The sequence below is a fragment of the Grammomys surdaster genome, unplaced genomic scaffold, assembly GCF_004785775.1.
Source record: "Grammomys surdaster isolate TR1022 unplaced genomic scaffold, NIH_TR_1.0 185, whole genome shotgun sequence".
NCBI lineage: Eukaryota > Metazoa > Chordata > Mammalia > Rodentia > Muridae > Grammomys > Grammomys surdaster.
In genome coordinates this window covers 10289242-10307980 of record NW_021604630.1, presented here as the reverse complement: position 1 = coordinate 10307980, position 18739 = coordinate 10289242, and positions in this window count along the sequence as shown.

Here is an 18739-nt window from a genome sequence, read left to right as displayed (position 1 = left end):
GAAGGAAGGAAGGAAGGAAGGAAGGAAGGAAGGAAGGAAGGAAGGAAGGAAGGGGAGGGAGGGAGAGATAGAGGGAAAGATGGAGGGAGGGAAGAAATGGGAGAGAGAATATGAAAGGTTAGACAGCAATTAGATTGAGTTGAAGAAAGAATTAGTGAAACAAAAGACAGATATCTTGGTTAGAGTTTCCCTTGAAGCCAATTTTGATGACAGAACCGAAGCAAAGAATTTACATGGTTTTCTATGTTCGCACAGTTACTATAACATACACAGTAAAACTAGAAAGAAAGTAGTAGAAAGAACTGAAGTCAAATTAGTGATTATCTCTAAAAAGAAGGATTTAGGGCTGGAGGGATGGCATCGTGCTCTTCCAGAGTACCCAGGATCAGTACCCAGAACCCATGGTGGCTTTACAGCTGCCTGTAACAGCTCCTGGGAATCTGACACCCTCTTCTGGCTTCTGCAGACACCTATACTCACATGTGACACACATTCACACAGACACAAACATATATATAATTCTTTTCAAAAAAATTTATAAGATGCAGCTAAAGGGGCTTCAAGCATCCTGGAAACATTCTTTACACACAGGGAGAATACATACACCTTAATTTATTACTATTTCTTAAAAGTGGTGTTCTATGCTTTCTTTCCTACATATGATACGTTTCACAACATATTATCAAAAAGGAAAGATTAACATAAGGAAACATTAAGAGGTAATGGGGTGGCTCAGCAGATGACAACCTGAGCTTGATCACCAGAACCCACACTAAGACAAAATGGGAGAACCCACGCCACAATATGTCTTCCAACCTCTGCAAACATATCATGGCATGTTCACACACAATCACAAGCACACACACACACACACGCAATAATTGTTATTTTGAAAAGAGGTGGAAGGGAACTTAATGAAATAATTTATCAGAATAAAATATATACAAAAAGGATTTCAAAAAAAAAAGGATTTCAATTCATAGGCACATAGCAATATCAGATACATTAAATAACCCCATCTGACAGGGCGAGTTCAATCTTGTATAAAAGCCTTCTAACTAGGAAAGGACAGTAAAGAAACCTATAATTGACCGAGATACACAGAAACACACACTAGCTGGTGCTAGAAAGACACAGAACTGTTTGCTTTGTGTTTAAATGGAAGAGTTGTGAACGAGCTCTGCTTTGCTTCTTAAAACAACAGACTCTGGAGTAAGACATGGTCTTGATTTGCAGAATTCCCTGTGTGTGAGACCTGGGATCACTTGTTTCTTCTTCAGTTCATCCTGGGTACAATGAAGACCAGAAGTGTGTTGTGAGGTTAAAACAGACAATCTCAACAACAACAGAGTGCCACAAATGTTGGTGTTACTGGAGCAAGTGTTGGCCTCTTTTATCTGCCTTTCTTCATTTGGGGGCACCTAGTCTTGTTTTAAGTAGACCCTCACCTCTCTAAATAGGAGCCTATAACCTAAGCCAAGATAACAGATTCACGTCTGTGACTTTGGGCAGTCACAGGGAAGGAGGCACCAGCTTCATTGGCATGCTAGCTCCAAGAGTGTAGGCTACCACCTAGGCAGTGGCCAGCCTTGAAGCTGTAAAGTAAAGGCTGTGAAAGTGAAATCAACTCAGGAAAAAGCAGAGTGAGGGAAAGAAAGAGAAAGAAATAAAGACAGAGACACAGAGAGACCTGTGGCATCCTTAGACCCAGCCACATCTAGAGAGGTCTATACCTCAAACATATTTCTGTCTCTTCCAAAACTATCTAATGAATGAGTTAACACAAGGAAAAAAAAACCAGAGTGAGCCAATTAGCTACTTTTACACTATAAATACACCTTCCATTTCTGTTGTATGTCTTGTTAATTCTTTTGCCATTGTTTTTCTATTTTAACTACTAACTACAGCTACCTGCCCCCTTATCCATGGGGGATTCATTCCATGACCTCGCAGTGGATGGTAGAACCTGCAGATAGCATCAGACTCTGCGTATACTGCTTCCTCGTATATATACACCTACCTGTGATGAAATCAAAGTACACATCGGGCACAGGAAGAGACAGTGCAAAAGTAACAAAAAATAAAATAGGGCGATTATAATTACGTGCTACAATAAAATCACCAGCATCACAACTCTTATAGGGCTATTGCTGAGTAAATAAATAAGGGTTATTTCAACACAAGCATACGATATCATGACAGTAAGCCAACCTGATAACCAAGAGGGCTGTGCGTGACTAACAGGAGGATTTTATATGGCGCGGGGATGATGGGCTATGGAATAAGTCAAGCCTCCGGTAGAGAGCAGGACAGCCAAGGATTTCATCATTTTCATTAGTAAATTGTGTTCTTTCACAACTTCATGCATGTGCACTATGCATACTGATCAATTTCTACACGCATGCGCACCAGCTGGACTCACCAATGGCTCTTCAGCTGGTTACCATGACGCCCTCTTCTCTCTCGGAATTTATTGGTTGCACAATAAACGGTAAGAGCCTTTGAGTCCTTTCCCTCCATAACTGACCGGTAGGCCTGACATTTGTGGTCCCAGTGCCAGTACGTACGGCTGCTGTGAGTCTGTGATCACGTGGCCTTCCTCGTGTTGCTTAGAAGATGGTACCTCACACTCCCTTCCCCCATCTTCTTGCCCCCTCTCAGTACTGTCCCCTGAGCCTCAGGAGGGTGGGAGGAATCCTTGTCTGGAGCCCAGCCCTCAATCTCCCTTTGTCCTGTACATCTAGTATACCCATGGGTCCTGGCACTTCTCTCCATTCACTGAAAGGACAGGCTTTCCTGTTAAGGCTGAGGGTAGCCTTTGTCTGTGGCTATAAACAGGTATTTAGGGGGGAGTTTGATGCTATGCCAATCCAGCTAAGCAACCATCTTAGGTTCATTTTTAGGCTAAAAATGTGCTTAGGAAAAAAAAGACTTATTTTTCTCCCTTATTTCTTTGATTATGCTTTTGCATTTCTTGTTGGATTTATTTTTTCCCCTACAGAATAATTATTATTCAAAGAACTGGGATCTCCAAAACGTCTCACGCAGAAGCCAGCACACTGCTGATAGCCTATTCCTGGAAGCTGCACTGTTTAGACGTTTCCACAACTGTCGTTTCTACACGAACTCTCTTCCTCTATGGCTTCGAGTGCATCATTGGCTGTCTCCACCCTAGTATCTTTTAGCTGTTATATTTAGCTTTATGCAATCTTTTCTTGGACTTTTCACATATTTTCCCATAACCGCTTCCTCTTCTTCTTCAGAGGAAATATCCCCTTATATACTTTTTTTCACATTTGGAGCAGATATCTTCTAAATTTGTTCTCTGATTCATACAGTAGATCTATTTTAGATGCAGGCAATCTTCCTGAGTCATCAGGACAGAACGGCATGAATCCCAAATCATTCGTTCAAGGTTCAAATCCCAGCCTTGTCACTTGTGAGTTCTGTGTGCTTGGATAATGTTCTTAAAGGCTGGAAAAGGGTACTCTGTGTCTGGGCTGTGGATTTTTTGTCAGCTTGACACAAACAAGAGCCACCTGGGTATTGCTGCCATCAGATTGGCCTGTGATCATATCTCTGAGGTATTTTCTTGGTTGATGCCAAAAGGCCCAGTTCAGCCCATCATGGAGAGTGGATCCCTAAGCAGGTGAACTTGTGATGTACAGGAAAAGTAGTTGAGCAAGCAGGTAAACAGTGCTTCTCCATGGTCTCTGCTTCAGCTCCTGCCTCTGTGTTCTTGCCTTAGCATCCCCCAAAGGTAGGCTAAATACTACAAGCCAAGTAAACCCCTTTCCTACTCTAAGTTGCTTTGGGTCATGGTGTTTATCACAGTGACAGAAGAGCAAATGAGGCCTGTCCCTCCCAGAGTCACAAGGCAAACACTTTAAAATGATCAGAGCCATTGCAATATACAGGGTGTTCTCAAATTTTTAACTATTACCAAAACAATGGCCAACTCAACTTGTGCTACCTAATACTCCCGCTAGATTTAATTTGATATGCACAGTTTTCCCTGGTTCTACACAAATTGATGTGAGGTCTTTCTTCTTAGTAACAAGACCCAAGACTGTCTCTTCCTCGTTAAAACAGGCTTAAAATTGAAAAAAAAAAAATTCAGATATTACCAATGTAACCATGAGATAAGTACAGACTTAAGCATCAATTACTTGGTTGAATTTTGTAATTCCTGTTACTGACAGTTCTTCCAGTACAGATAACAGAAGGATAGACCCTTTAGGCCATTACCACTTGAGGGCCTACATAATAGAAATGTTTCCTGCAATACTAAATAGTGCTTTTAAACTCAGATTCTTTCCCTTTATCCCAATAACCTTAAGTCTCATGCCACCCAATCCCATCCCTGCCAGGCTGGCAGAATTGGGGTAAAGAGGCACACACTCTGCATATGGGTAGAACGGGTCTCATCGTACTAAAAAGACAAGCCGCAATTCTGTACAGCTTTTGCAAGGTTTCTGTGAAGTGTTCAGAGCAGTTAGTACAGGCATGAAGGGAGCTCAGCCAGCTGCTTGGCTGATAGTCCTTCACTCCCAACAGCCAAGGCACCAGGACAGGGTCTTAACCACTGTCAATTTAGGGAGGCAAATTCCCCAAATCTTAATTTATTTAAACAAAAAAATGTCCATTAAAAGGGGGCACTTGTTCCAGAGTTTGCAGTTCTACCAAACTACTTTAGGATGAGGACCAACCCACACTGTGCTGAGACTCAATGCAAATCCAGGGAACTGGGAAAATGGAGGAGGTAAGACTGCCTACCATTGACAATGAAAGACTCCCACAGGGAGACCCCCACTCAAGTCTCGGGATGGCGCACACCCAAAGACACATGTACGACCGTCTTGCTGTAATCACATGAGGCAGTTTACTGACGAAGCTCCGAATCGACACATATCTCACGCAAGAGACAGAGGAGTCGACTCCGAGGCCCAGAAGCTTGGGGTTTATAGGGTCGGGGAGAGTGGGAAGTCTTGACGCACTTACACACGATTGGCTGTTTCATATATTTGAGCATAGCAGATTGCGAAAGCAGCTCCAGGGAAAGATCTCACGGGAACACCCTTGGGTTCCTGTTCTCGCAGAACCCAGGGGCGGATGCTTATCTGAGTCAACAAACTATCTGATTAATTTTAGACCGAAAGTCCCCGAAACATTTGGTGGGCTCCGGAGGGGGTGGGGGGTGGTTCAGAGGAGGTTAAGTCAAACATCACGAGAACAGATGGGTATCTCATTGTTCTCAGGGATTTGCCTTGTGCATCCTCCCTATCCTTTACAGTCAGCCAACTCCCGGAACACTCAACTGACCTTTGTTTCTCCAGCTCTGCGTTCTTTGTGACGGCCTTGGGCTAGCGAATCTGCGTTCTTAACTACTTGTGCTTATGAATCAAGGCTTTCTGCTATATTGTTTTTAAGCTAACTTAAAATTTCTTATATGCTAACACCAAGTCTTGGGTCTCAGTGGAAGAATATTGAAACAGATGGCTATAAGCTAATGTCAACGGGCAGCTTTTGTGGAAATTGATAAGCCTGAGTGGTCATGGACCTTGTAAATAGGTAGCCTTGGCAGACAATACCAGCTTAGATGGGGACAAGTGAGTCATAGGCAGAGTCAGGGTGACTTGTCCCCTGAACCTTCACCCAGCCGATACCCGGTTCTGAAGATATCTGTATTCCCCCTGAGCACCCACACTCCAGTGTCATTCCCTTCCCCACATCCTGCCTTTCTGTGTTCATACCCCTGTGTGAATTAATTATGATTTGAGAAAAAATTTTAAAAAAAAGCAAACAATAAAACCAAAAAACAAAAATTTCTTCTTCAACAATTGGTTGAAGGGGAAAGTCAGTCTAGAAATTACCCCAGGGGTGGGGCACGTCTACTTAGTGCAAACCTGAAGACGGAATCTCTTTGTCTGCTTAGATGGGATCTGAAATGGAGGATGAACTCTTTGTATTTCTTTCAATCTGTTACTCAGCAGAGTCCCTAAATGGATTAGAGTTCACTGCTCTAGGTAGTTACTGTAAGTGATCGTGCTGCAGCTGGAAAGATCAAGGAGAAGACTGAGCTGGTGAGCCACCTTCCGCTCTGTGAGCCACGGTCCACTCCCACCTCCTTTTATGGAAACCCATCCTTCTCATTCATCCATTTAATAAACATATGCAATTGAATTGAATCTGCCCCCCAGCTGCTCTTCTAGGAAGACCTACTGGGCTCATTAAGAAAGTAGCTAACAGGACGGAAGGGGCGAGCCCCTCCCCCCACGGAGAGTAATGTTTGTTGAGTAGTATCATGTGTCGGTTACTGTGCTTTCTGTTGTTGTTGATTCTGCTGTTCTCTTTGTGCAAGAGATGGGCAGGGTTGGGGGGGAGGGAGGACTGGATGGACACGTGTACGCAAAGGTCAAAGGACACATTCAGGAGGCAGCTCTCTCCTACTGTGACTTCAAGGTATCAAACTCATGTCCTCAAGATTTTGTGCCAAGAGCTTTTTTTTGCCAGCTGAGCCATCTCACCGACTCTTCACCAAGTCTTGCACACGCGCCAGGCTCTCTTAAAAGTCTTCCCTGGCCCTCCTATCTGTCGCTGGGGGCAGACTGTGTCACCACGACTTATAGGAAGGTGATTCTCACATAGCCTTGATGGGACAATGATGCAAGTGTGCAGGAAAGAATACTGTGCCCTTTGTCTCCTCCTGACACTGGCCTAATGGTGTCAGACTCAGGCTAATAGCAGCTTGGAAAAGAATTTGGGCAATGCTAAAAAGAAAATGAATGTGATAGCATTATTGGGGTGCTGGTAGGAGTGGATAGGATACATGTTAAATCGTTCCGAATATTAGATCTCTTAAAGAACACACATCCAATAGACATCTACACATGTGCTCATATGTCAATAGACATTTATATGTGTGTTCGTATGTAAAATAAACATTGTCGAATGCAACTATTTGTTACACATATGTATGAACACATATATGATTATTGAGACAAAATCTAGCTGTCTCACGCAGTGTAGCCTTGAAATTCCAATGTAACATAATCTAGGTTGGCCTCAATCTTCTGGCCTCAGCCCCCTAAATGCCAGGACTACAGTTGGGTGACACTGTGCCTACTCTATTTAAAATTTTTGAATAAAAAGTGCATTTTTCAACAGGTGTGACATTTTTCTCCTATTTGCTACAAAGAGTACGAGAAGTATCCAAAATGTCAGGATTGTAACACTCGAGTATTTTTTTAAGGGTTTTTATTTTTAAATATTCTAAGTCTTCTTTCAGTTCCATGTCTCTTCCAGCAAATATAAAATTATCCACTGAAATTTGCAAAGGCTTGTTGTACCTACATAAGCTTGGTATTAAGGATATCCACTCTGTCCCCGGATTGAATTTGGCCAACTATTCCCCATCCTCCACCTCCCTGCTGAGATCTTGGAGCCTAAGTAGATACTAAGTAGAACAATAACAGTGAGACCTATTAACAGGTCCACCTGTCCCTGGGCAGTAAGACAGGAGATTGTTAGGACACTGTTTTAGAGTTTCCTTTGCTGAGGCGAAACACCGTGACCAAAAAGCAAGTTGAGGAGAAAGGGGTTTATTTGGCTTACACTTCCATATTGCTGTTCATTACTGAAGTAAGCCAGGATGGGAAGTCAAACAGGGCAGAATCCTGGAGGCAGGAGCTGAGGCAGAGGCCATGGAGGAGTGCTGCTTACCGGCTTGCTCAGTCTGCCTTCTTATAGAACCCAGGACCACCAGCCCAGGGATGGCACCACCCACCATCATGGGCTAGTCCCTTCCCCACTGACCACTAAACACCTTACAGCTGGATCTCATGGAGGCATTTTCTCAACTGGACTCCTTCCTCTCTGATGACTCTAACTTGTGTCAAGTTGACACACAAAGCCATCCAGTACAGACATTTTTAAACACTGTTAAATCACTATTGGTGAGGGATCTTTATTGCAAGTGCCTCTTTTTCATGGACATTTTTTCCTTTAAATAAAGATTTGGGGTTGACTCCCTAAATTGACAATGGTTAAGACCCTGTCCTGGTGCCTTGACTGTCGGGAGTGAAGGACTATCAGCCAAGCAGCCAACTGGGCTTTCTTCATGCCTGTACTAGCTATTCTGGACACTTCGAAGACACCTTAAGGACGCTGACTACAGCTGTTTGCTGACAAAGCACACCTCTGACTCCTCAAGTCAGTGTCTGTGGTGGTTTGAATAGGTTTGTCTCCCACCCAGACTAATGTGTTTAATTGCTTGGTCCACAGAGTGGCACTATTAGGAGGAGTGTCCTTTTTGAAATGGGTGTGGCCTTGTTGGAAGAAGTGTGTGTCACTCTGAGGATAGGCTTTGAAGTCCTATGCTCAAGCTCCGCCCAGTGCAAAAGAGACAGTCTCCTTCTGGCTGCTCTCTGATCAAGATGTAAAACTCTCATTTCCTTCTCCAGCACCATGTCTGCCTGCACACAGCCATGCTTCCTGCCATGATGATAATAGACTCAACCTCTGAAACTGTAAGCCAGCCTCCATTAAATGTTTGCCTTTGGGCTGGAGAGATGGCTCAGTGGTTAAGAGCACCGACTGCTCTTCCAGAGGTCCTGAGTTCAATTCCCAGCAACCACATGGTGGCTCACAACCATCTGTAACAGAATCTGATGCCCTCTTCTGGTGTGTCTGAAGACAGCTACAGCGTATTCATCATGTATATAAAATAAATAAATAAAATCTTTAAAAAAAAAAAATGTTTGCCTTTGTAAGAGTTGCCTTGGTCATGGTGTCTCTTCACAGCAATAAAACCCAAACTACAGTGTCTTAGCCACTGTTTCCACAGTTTGGACAGGGCATTTACCATCACCTGCCCAGTGAACCGAAGATGATCCTGTAGTCATTTCTACCTAGCCCAGGGAAGGAGCCCTTCTCTTGTGGTCCCCAGCAGAAGTCTTGTGAATGGTACAAACAGACCATTCTTGCTGGAAAACATCTATGATTGGTGCAGACACTCTTATCAACCCCCCCTTTCTTGTTACAAACGTGAGCTACTTAGCTCACAAGGAGACACCTTTCGTTCTGTTCTCCTATTACCACATTACACTCTATAGAAGGCTTCTCTCAAGTGGTCTTTTCTTGCCTGGTTTTGATCTTTTTCATTGCTAAGTGTCTTAGTCACTGTTCTATTGTCATGAAGAGACACCATGACCAAGGCGACTCTTATGAAAGCAGGCATTTAGTTGGGGGCTTGCTTACAGTTTCATGGTAGGGGACAGGGCAGCATGCAGGCAAGCACTGGAGCTATGACTTAGAGCTACATCATAGTGTGTAGACAGAAGCAGAGACAGACAGATAGACAGACAGACAGACAGACAGACAGACAGACAGACAGACAGACTTGGTCTGACATGCTTTTGAAACCTCAAAGCCCACCTCCAATGACCTACTTCCTCCAACAAGGCCACACCTCTCAGTCCTGTCAAATATTGCCACTCCCTGATGACCAAGCCTGAAAATACATGAGCCTGTGGGGGCCATTCTCATTACACCTCCACACTAGGGCAAGCTGAGATGGTGACAGCAAAGTCCTTTGCGGAAGCAAAGACAATGTCCCCAGCAGTAGTAAAGGGTTGCAGAGAACAGCCAGGACAAACATGAGTGGCCAGGGACAATGAAAGCTGGAAAAAGCTGAAAACCACAAACAGTGGATCTGAGTAGCCAGAAGGATTCCAGACCCTAAGGCCATTCTCAAGAGCTCAGGGTACAAACACACCAGGATAGAGAGTGCCACCCTTGTCACCGTGGGGCTGACAGTCACAGCACCTGAGGCTCTGTGACAGCTCTAACACTAGCAGGCAGTGCCTGGTACTGTTTGCCACTGTCACTCAAAACTGGCAGGAGCTGAAGACTACACCAGCTGCCAAGTATCAGAGTCACTGACAAGCCCCCAACCTGAGTACCATGTTTCTGGCTTCTAAGGCCTGAAGCAATAGGTCTCTGGCAATCAAGGTTGAGAGCTAGCAGCCTCTAGATCTGCCTGTGAAGCCCCTAGGCCTTGGACACTCACAAGCCCCAGAGCGCCATAATGGCCCCTCCTTACTGTCTAACATTTCTTATCCAGGTAGAGTAAAAGAATCCCAGGCAGGGGCGTGCTCAGGAACAAGGTTGTGCTGGGCGATGGGAATGCACACCTTTAATCCCAGCACTTGGGAGGCAAAGGCAGGATGATCTCTATATGTTCAAGGCCAGCCTGGTCTACAGAGTGAGTGTCAGGACAGCCTAGGCTACGCAGAGAAACCCTATCTCAGAAAAAATCTTAAAAAAAAAAAAGGCTGCTTCTGACTCTAGGATGAAGAAGAAGCAGTCTTCCAGAAGACTGCCAGAAGGTGACCAGAAGTATTAGGCATGGTTCTCTGGAGGAACAGAACCAATAGCATGTATATACATTTCCTGGGGTACCCCAAGGGTCCCAGACATAACTGGAAAGCCAGATCTCAGAGGTATTTTCTTTCTTTTTCTTTTCTTTCTTTCTCTCTCTTCTTTTTTCTTTTCTTTTCTTTTTTTTTTTTTTTTTTTTGTTATTGGTGGTGGTGGTGGTGGTGGTGGCAGTGGGTTTTTTGTTTGTTTGTTTTTCGAGACTGGGTTCTCTGTATAACCTTGGCTGTCCTGGAACTCTATAGACCAAGCTGGTCTTGAACTCAGAGATCCACCTGCCTCAGCTTCCCAGTGCAGGACTCAAGGTGTGTGCCACCACTGCTCATCCAACCTCAAGAATCTTTAAAGCCACACGACCTGATGGCTGGGCAATTAAGGAAATATGAATGCTAGGTGCCAGAGGCTGGTGACACTGAGAAGCCCACGCTTCACCCGCCTCACACCTGGCTGTCCATCACCATCATCCCATCCACCCAGTTCACAAAGCTTCACCATGACACCAGAGAAAAGGCCAGGATGAGTTCAGAAATATCTATCCTCAAGATTACACATCCCAGGGGCAGCTTGAAAATAGAATTAATTTCTCCTATAGAAAAAAAAATTAACTACATTTCCTGTCACCCAGATACACGCCTGAATTCTGCCACTGCTTAGATACCTATATTCAGATACTCATATTAACATTTTCTGAAATGCTAGCAGTGACTACCCATCGATGTAGAGAGAATCTCTACACTGTGTGGAAGCATCACCTGTCAATAAAAATATTGGCCTATCAGCTTAGGCAGGGGATAGTAGGTGGGAGTTCTGGTAAGGAGAGAGTGTTCTGGGATAGAGTCAGGCACAGGAGCCCCCAACACTGATGGAGACGGAGGCATGATCTGAGGAGAGGTAACCAGCCTATGGTACTCATAGAATAGAATAAATGAGTTAATTAAGTTACAAGCCAGTCAGGGAGTGAGCCCTAGTGTATGACCTAGGCATTTATTCATAAATAATAAGTCTCTGCATCATCTGGAACTTGGGCATGGGTGGAAAAGCCTGTGGTTACACGTAGAGGATAGAAGTGGAGAAAGGATGATTTGTAATTTTCAACATCTTCTCTATACAACTAGTGTTTTATCCACACACAATATAAACACATCTTTAAATGGTGCCATATTAGGTATTAGAAGTGAATGATAACTTCTTGAGAATTAGAACAGACTTGGAGGGTTCTTTAGGCTTCTCCCAGGTAACTGTGTATCCCTTGGAACTGTACACTCAGCCGAATCCCTTACTGCCAGACTCTCTCTCACCTTCATTCTCCCAGTTCCCTGAGAGTCGTTCCCAGGCTGCCATCATTTTTATGATGCCTCTCAGTCATAACGACAAAGGACATCCACAAATCCCCAACCTCTTACTGAACTGTACCCCCTGCTTCTTCAACAATGTTCTTGACTCAAACTCCAAGTGCCCCGTGGTTGAGTGCCTACCACAGCAGTCTCATTTGGCCTTTGTGGTCTTAGTGTGGTCTGACTCACACACCTTTAAAGCTTATCATTGGCCAGATTAATTTATCAGAGTACAAAATAATCAGCAGAAAGAAGAGACCACAATGGAACAGTACTGTGCATTGTAAAACTAAGTCAACTTGTGATGCAATGAGAAAACAGTCACTGTCTGGGAAGAATTACAATCCGGTATGTTTCTGAACGTTGGCATAAAGGCATTTAACCCACGGCCTATAAGGAAGGAGCTGTTATCTCAGTGAAAGGTTAGCTCTCCTTGACTTGGGGCATTCTGTAGAAGAATATGACTTTGCAGTATGTTCCAGCCAAAGTCTGTACAATCTACTTAGTCAAGCAGGCCTACAGGAAGGAAACTAGATTAGACTATCTGCTTTCTAACTAACAAGAAAACACACACACGATATATCACGTGCAGAATCAATTAGTATAAAGCTGGAAGATTCATGTTTGTGAGAGCAATTAACATAGGGCCGGAAGTTCATATATAGCTTAGGTAAGCAAATTCAATTTTCCCTACAAACAATTTATGGCTTAAGGAAGGGGCTACAGCATCCTACAACAAAGACATTTTTTCAGTGCTATTGGTTAGCTGCAGTTAAAATATTACTGTCCCAGGAACTGTCATTTTTTAAATGTGATGCTAGGAAACGGGATGAGTTAGCCTTTTCTGCCATTTCTTGTACATCAGCAAGCTTGACAGGGAACTGCAATGGTCATGAGATGAACCCAAGCAGGTATGTTTGTGAGTTCACATACATAGCACTTAAGGGTGCTTCTTGCTGTTATAGGGGACCCAAACTCAATCCCAGGACCCATAGGAACTGTACTCCAGGAGGTCTGATGCTGAGCACCCACACAGGAGGCACACGCTCACACAAACACATGTCCATACACATGAATAAAAAGAAATCTTTTAAAGGACCTCACCTTACCGTCACAAGACAGATCCTCTCAAGACCTCCCATCTCTCAAGCTATATAGGTTATTGTAATTGTATCTAAAGTTGATTCAAAGTTTAAGGTTAGGTTTCTTTGAACACCTATAATAAGCATCAATAGCACTAGCTGGCATGGCGACACAGGTAGGGAAATCGTACAAGGTCCTACCCCTAGATGAAGAGCTACTGGTAACTAGTGACTGCTAAGAGAGACTCATTCTTCCTTGGGATGAACTCCCAATTAGCTATCCATTACCAATTGGTCAGCTCTAAACACACACACACATACACACATGTACATACATACATATATGAACAACACTAAACATACTCAGCAGGTTGTGCCTATATATGTATTTTGCATATGTGTATGTGTGTGTCTATATGTATGTGACACTAATAATTAAAGGAAAAGAGGCCATTCATTTGAGAGGCGAGTGGGGATACATAGCACCAAGTGAAGGAAGAAGAAGGAGAGGAAAAATGATATAAATACAGTACACATACATGAAACTTTAAAATAATACTTAGAGAATACATTTTTATTCAAAAATATGATCTATGTTGTTTTCAGTAATTATTTTACATGTACACACACACACACACTTATTTTAGAGAAATGTCCCAGAAACAAATAATACTATAAAAAAAATTAGTGTAGCATACAGCAGCATTAAACTGTCAACCATTTATTACTTTATAATAAAAATGATGCTCAGTAAATTGAAAAATGAACTAAGGTCAGGGCCAATGGGCTGGCTGAGCAGGGAAAGGCTCCTTCTGCCAAGCTAGAAGACGTGAGTTGGGTTTCCCAAGACCTATATGGTAGAAAGAGAAACCTCTCCTATATAACATAGCATATGCTTGTATAAACATACACACAGAGAGAAAAATAACGTAAGTGGCTTTAATTAAATGTGAAGTTTGTTTAACACAAACAGCTGGTTCTTGACAATGAGATGAAAACACACAGCTGACCACACTACCCACTGACCACAGCACCCCATGGAAGAACAATCTATGTTAATTTACAGGAAAAAGATCCCTGAGAAGTTGTCCCCACAGACTCTCAGTGGACCCCACCCTGCTTGAAATGATGGTGAGTTCATAGCTGTCTGTCTTTGCTTCCTCCATACTAAATATAACCCAAGTGTCACAGACCTGGTGGCCAGCAAGTTCTGCCTGTGCTGTGCTACATCAGACTGTGATGTCATATAGTCCCTTCACCAACATGACCTAAAGGGACAGGAGTCAGGTCTGCTGGCTTTAAGTATGTGAAGTACAAATATTAAAGCCCAAGCTCTGGGGCTAATCAAGTAAAACAAACATGAAAATGCCTACACACCAGCCAGGCGGGACGGTACACACCAGCCAAGCAGTATGATACACACCAGCTAGGGGGGACGGTACACACCAGCCAGGCAGTATGATACACACCAGCCAGGCGGGATGGTATACACCAGCAGGAAGACCCTGTCCCATATTTTTTTTTAAAGGCACAGTGGCCCACACCTTTAGTCTCAGCACTGAGGAAGCAGAAGCAGATGGATCTCTGGGAGTATGAGGCCAGCTTAGCCTACATAGTGAGTTTCAGGACAGCCAAGATACATAATAGAGGCAGAGAGAGAGACCCTATCTTGGGAGGAGAGAGAAGCTAGAGCCAGCAACATGGCTGACTGATTAAAGACTCTTGCCACCAAGCCTGATGACCTGAATTTGAACCCATGAATCCACATGGGATCCTATAAATTGTTCTCTGACCTCCAGAAAACTCATGAACACTGTCACACACACACACACACACACACACACACACACGATAGGGAACATGTACTACCACCATGCCCCAATAAAATAAAAAGTAATACAAATATTTTAGAAAAGCAAGTGCTTTATTCTACAAATAAATAAAAATCCTACATACAGAATTAAAGAGGTTCCTTCTTATATGTAAAGTGAGGAAGACTGAGGCTCAGAAAACAATATGAGCTACTCATTAGAACATTTAGGAAGAAGCCAAACACGTGATACTGGTGGCCTTTTGCCATCAAAAGCATATAACATGGCCAACTGAAACTTTTCAAGACACCATCTCAAAAGCCATGCATCTTTAACTGGGCAGGAGACTCCTTGCTTAGCTGTTACTTCAGTTAACCTTTCCATATTGGTGGCTGAATTAGTTACTGTTTCATTGTCATGACCAAATACCTGTCATGAAGCAACTTAAGCAAGAAGGGTTTGCTTGGGCCTCCAGTGGAAGGAGATACAGTCCACCCTGGTAACAGGATCTTGGGGTGCCTGGTTACATTGTGTCCACAGACAGGAAGCAGAGAGCCATAAAGGCTGATGGTTGATTTACTCTCTCCTTTTCATTCAGTCCAGGACCTCAGCCCACAGAATGGTGATACCCACATTTAGGGCTAGTCTCACCAGTTGAACTAAGCCAGCCTTGAAACTCCCTCATAGGCTTTCCCAGAAGTTTGTTTCCTAAGTGATGCTACATCTTGTCAAGTTGATAATCAATGTCAGTCATAACTATCCCCAATCCAATATGATAAATGTCCTTAGAAGAGGTTAGGATACAGGTGTGAATGCGCTCAGAGCAGAGTTCACAGAGGACACGGTGAGGACGCTGCCGTCCCACATCTCTAGAAGCTTTTATAAGAACATTTGTCATCAGATTTAGGGTCAACTTGGATAATCCAAGGTAATCTGTTCACTTCAAGATCCTTCATTTACCTCTTCTCAGGTAGGGTATCGGTCACAGAATCTGAAGATTAGGGACCACGCATGTTTTTACGATTCCGCTCAATGTCCCTTACCCCTCTCTTAAATCAATCCCTGTCGTTACACTGAATCTAGCATGTCCTCTTTATGCCCAGTTTTCTCCGAGCACACTTCTACCACAGTATGAACCCTGAAGAACTGCTGACACAAATTCCACTTCCTCTTCATTTAATCACAAGAGCCTCTGGAGCGAACCCATCTGGTTATCTCCAAACGCCCACGCAATCAGGGTAACAGCTCTAGCTCAGACTTTGGGGTCAAACGGGATGACGACCTCGGTCTTTCTCCCATCAGCTGTACAGCCTCAGAAAGCTTTCCTGACTTAACCTTTCTAAGCTGATTGGGCTGATGGGGTAATTATTGAGAATTATTATCATAATAATTCTCAATACATATTGATGAGAATTTAGTATTATAAATTCAGCAAGAGCATTTAATTCGATGCCTGGCATTATCAACCATGGTTAACTAAATGGCACAAAGTTCATAAAGATAGATGTTTCACTTCCTTGCACTTAGATGACTGTCTTTTACAGGAAACTGACCCAAGATAATATATGTGTGCATGTGTAGCTACATATTCTAGTGTTCTCTTTTCCTGTGTCGAGGTTTCCAGCCCAAACTTTCCAACTTCTAGTACTCCACATGAGCAGAGTGCCTGGGACAGGACTGCGTCACTGCCACATCAAAAAGCATGATGACACTGACTACTCTGTCCCTTAAATTGATGTTATTTATATCTATGTCTGTTTTCCACTTCTAAGAAAGAAAGAAAGAAAGAAAGAAAGAAAGAAAGAAAGAAAGAAAGAAAGAAAGAAAGAGAAAGAAGGAAGGAAGGAAGGAAAAGAATCATAGTCCATTCTGAAAGTATGTTCAAAGTGTAGAAATCACTAGTATGGACACATTTGCTTGGAATCTCAGCCCTTAGGGAGATGAGACACACGGATTGTAAGGTTAAGGTTACCCTGGAATACGTAGAAAACAGCGTCTCAGGGATGGACAGAGAGGGAGAGGGATACGGAAGATGAAAAGAGGGAGAGGGCGAGAGATAGGAAGAGGGAAAGGGCTGAGGAGAGAGAAAGGGAGAGAGAGAGAAAGAGAGGGGGAGAGATGGAGAGAGGGAGGGAGGGAGGGGGAGAGATAAAGAAAGGGAGGGAGAGAGAGAGAGAGAGAATATCACACTAGGACATTTTAAAATAAAACTTCAGTTTTCCTAAGAATATCTATAGCATGAAATTTTGAAGAGTCACTCTAAAGGAAAAAAATTAAGGTCCAGAGTATAGCTCATGCTAGTAAATACTTAACATATACAAAGCTCTGAATTAAAGTCTCCTACAAGGAAGGAAGGGGGTAAAAGGAGAGAGGATCTACACCGAAACTATAAATCAAAGATACGTAAAAATCTATGTAATTCTGTTCTACCAGTGAGCATGGTTCAGGGTGAAACATACACTCACACACACAGAGTAAAGTTCAGTTTTTTTGAAACCAAAACAAAACTTCTTATCAAGAAATATAATCAAGGGGGGGTAGAGAGATAATTCGACAGTTAAAAGCATGAGATGCTCTCAGAGGATCTGAGTTCAATTCCCAGCATCCATATCAGGTGACTCACAACCACCTGCAACTCCAGTTCCAGGAAATCCCTCTTCTAGCCTCTGTGGCCCTGTGCAGGCATGCATATGTGTACACATACTCGTGCATGTGCACACAGACACACACAAAAATTTAAAAGTAAAAATTTTAAACTGTTTCAAAAAGAAAGTCAAGCAAATGAAGGAAAAGGGTAAGTGAATGGGAAGACTCACAAATGTAATTTTTAATCAAAATAACTTACTTCTTTAATGCTATGCCACAATTTGGGGGGAAAAAAGGATGTTTCGTTTGCATATGAAAGACCTCGGATTTCATCTCTAGGAGTAAGAGAGAAAATTATAAATCAATATTTAGTAGTTCAGCCAGAAAAAAACAATATTCCATCAGTTCTAAATTGTTTAGAAGCTTAAGTGTCTAGTTCATCACTGCACTCAAGGAAGCCAAAGAGGTTTTCTTCATGAATCTAATTTGCATCTCAAGTAACTCAACAGAGCTAGCCTGTGCTAGCGCACCCTCATGACCTGGCCCTGACAATACTGCAGGGCACTGCCATTTGCTCATAACAAAGTAATCAGACAGCTGAGCCCCCAACTCTGCCACCTGGCAGCATCAGCTGGCATCTCGTCACTCCCATGGTCCTTACTCCCAGATTCTGGCCAGTTTTTGGTTCCACAGGCCGGGGGTGGTGGGGGAGGGGTGTTAACATGAACAAAGGTGACGGCTAACAAGAGTGCTGCACATTCTGACATCGTTCAGGTTTGAACGGGTCCAGTTTTGACAAGCACTGGATCCGGCTCTGCTTTCAGAAGGTGAATGTTAGCAGTAGTGGCAAATGTCGACCTGCTGCAGATGGTGAATGCCAAGTGTCACCCTCTGACTCATTTAACATTTGGATTAGTGACCCAGGAAAGTATAAACAGCATGTTAATGTTATCTACAGAGGGGAGGACACCGTATGGGGCAGCGAGAGCATGAGAAGGTAATGCAGACGGTCTCAGAGGCTCCAACAAAGGAAGAAGACCGGATGTCAACTGGGCAGAAAGAGATGAGCTAATAGGCTTATGAGCCACAGATAATGGATGGCCTGATGGCCGACTCCGATGGTGGTAAAGCAAGGAGTGAGTCACACAGCACATCACGATTCCGTACTGAGCCCACGCTATCGGGCCATCCTGTCCGTGAGAGGCTCCAGCCACTGTCTGGTGGACACTGTGTGTGTGCTTTCACAGAAAAAAAAAAAAAAAAAAAAACGGCTGGGTGGGGGGGTGCATCAAAGAGGACAGGCATGAGGGGAGGGGACTCTGGGGAGTTAGAAGATGAACTGGGTAAGCCTTCTGCAAAAGTCAAGGGTACAAAGGTTCGATTTTGCTCGCTTCTCTTGCTTAGATTCCATTAGTGTGGCTTCATCTCAGGATCAAGATGGATGGAATCAATCTCTCTCTCTCTCTCTCTCTCTCTCTCTCTCTCTCTC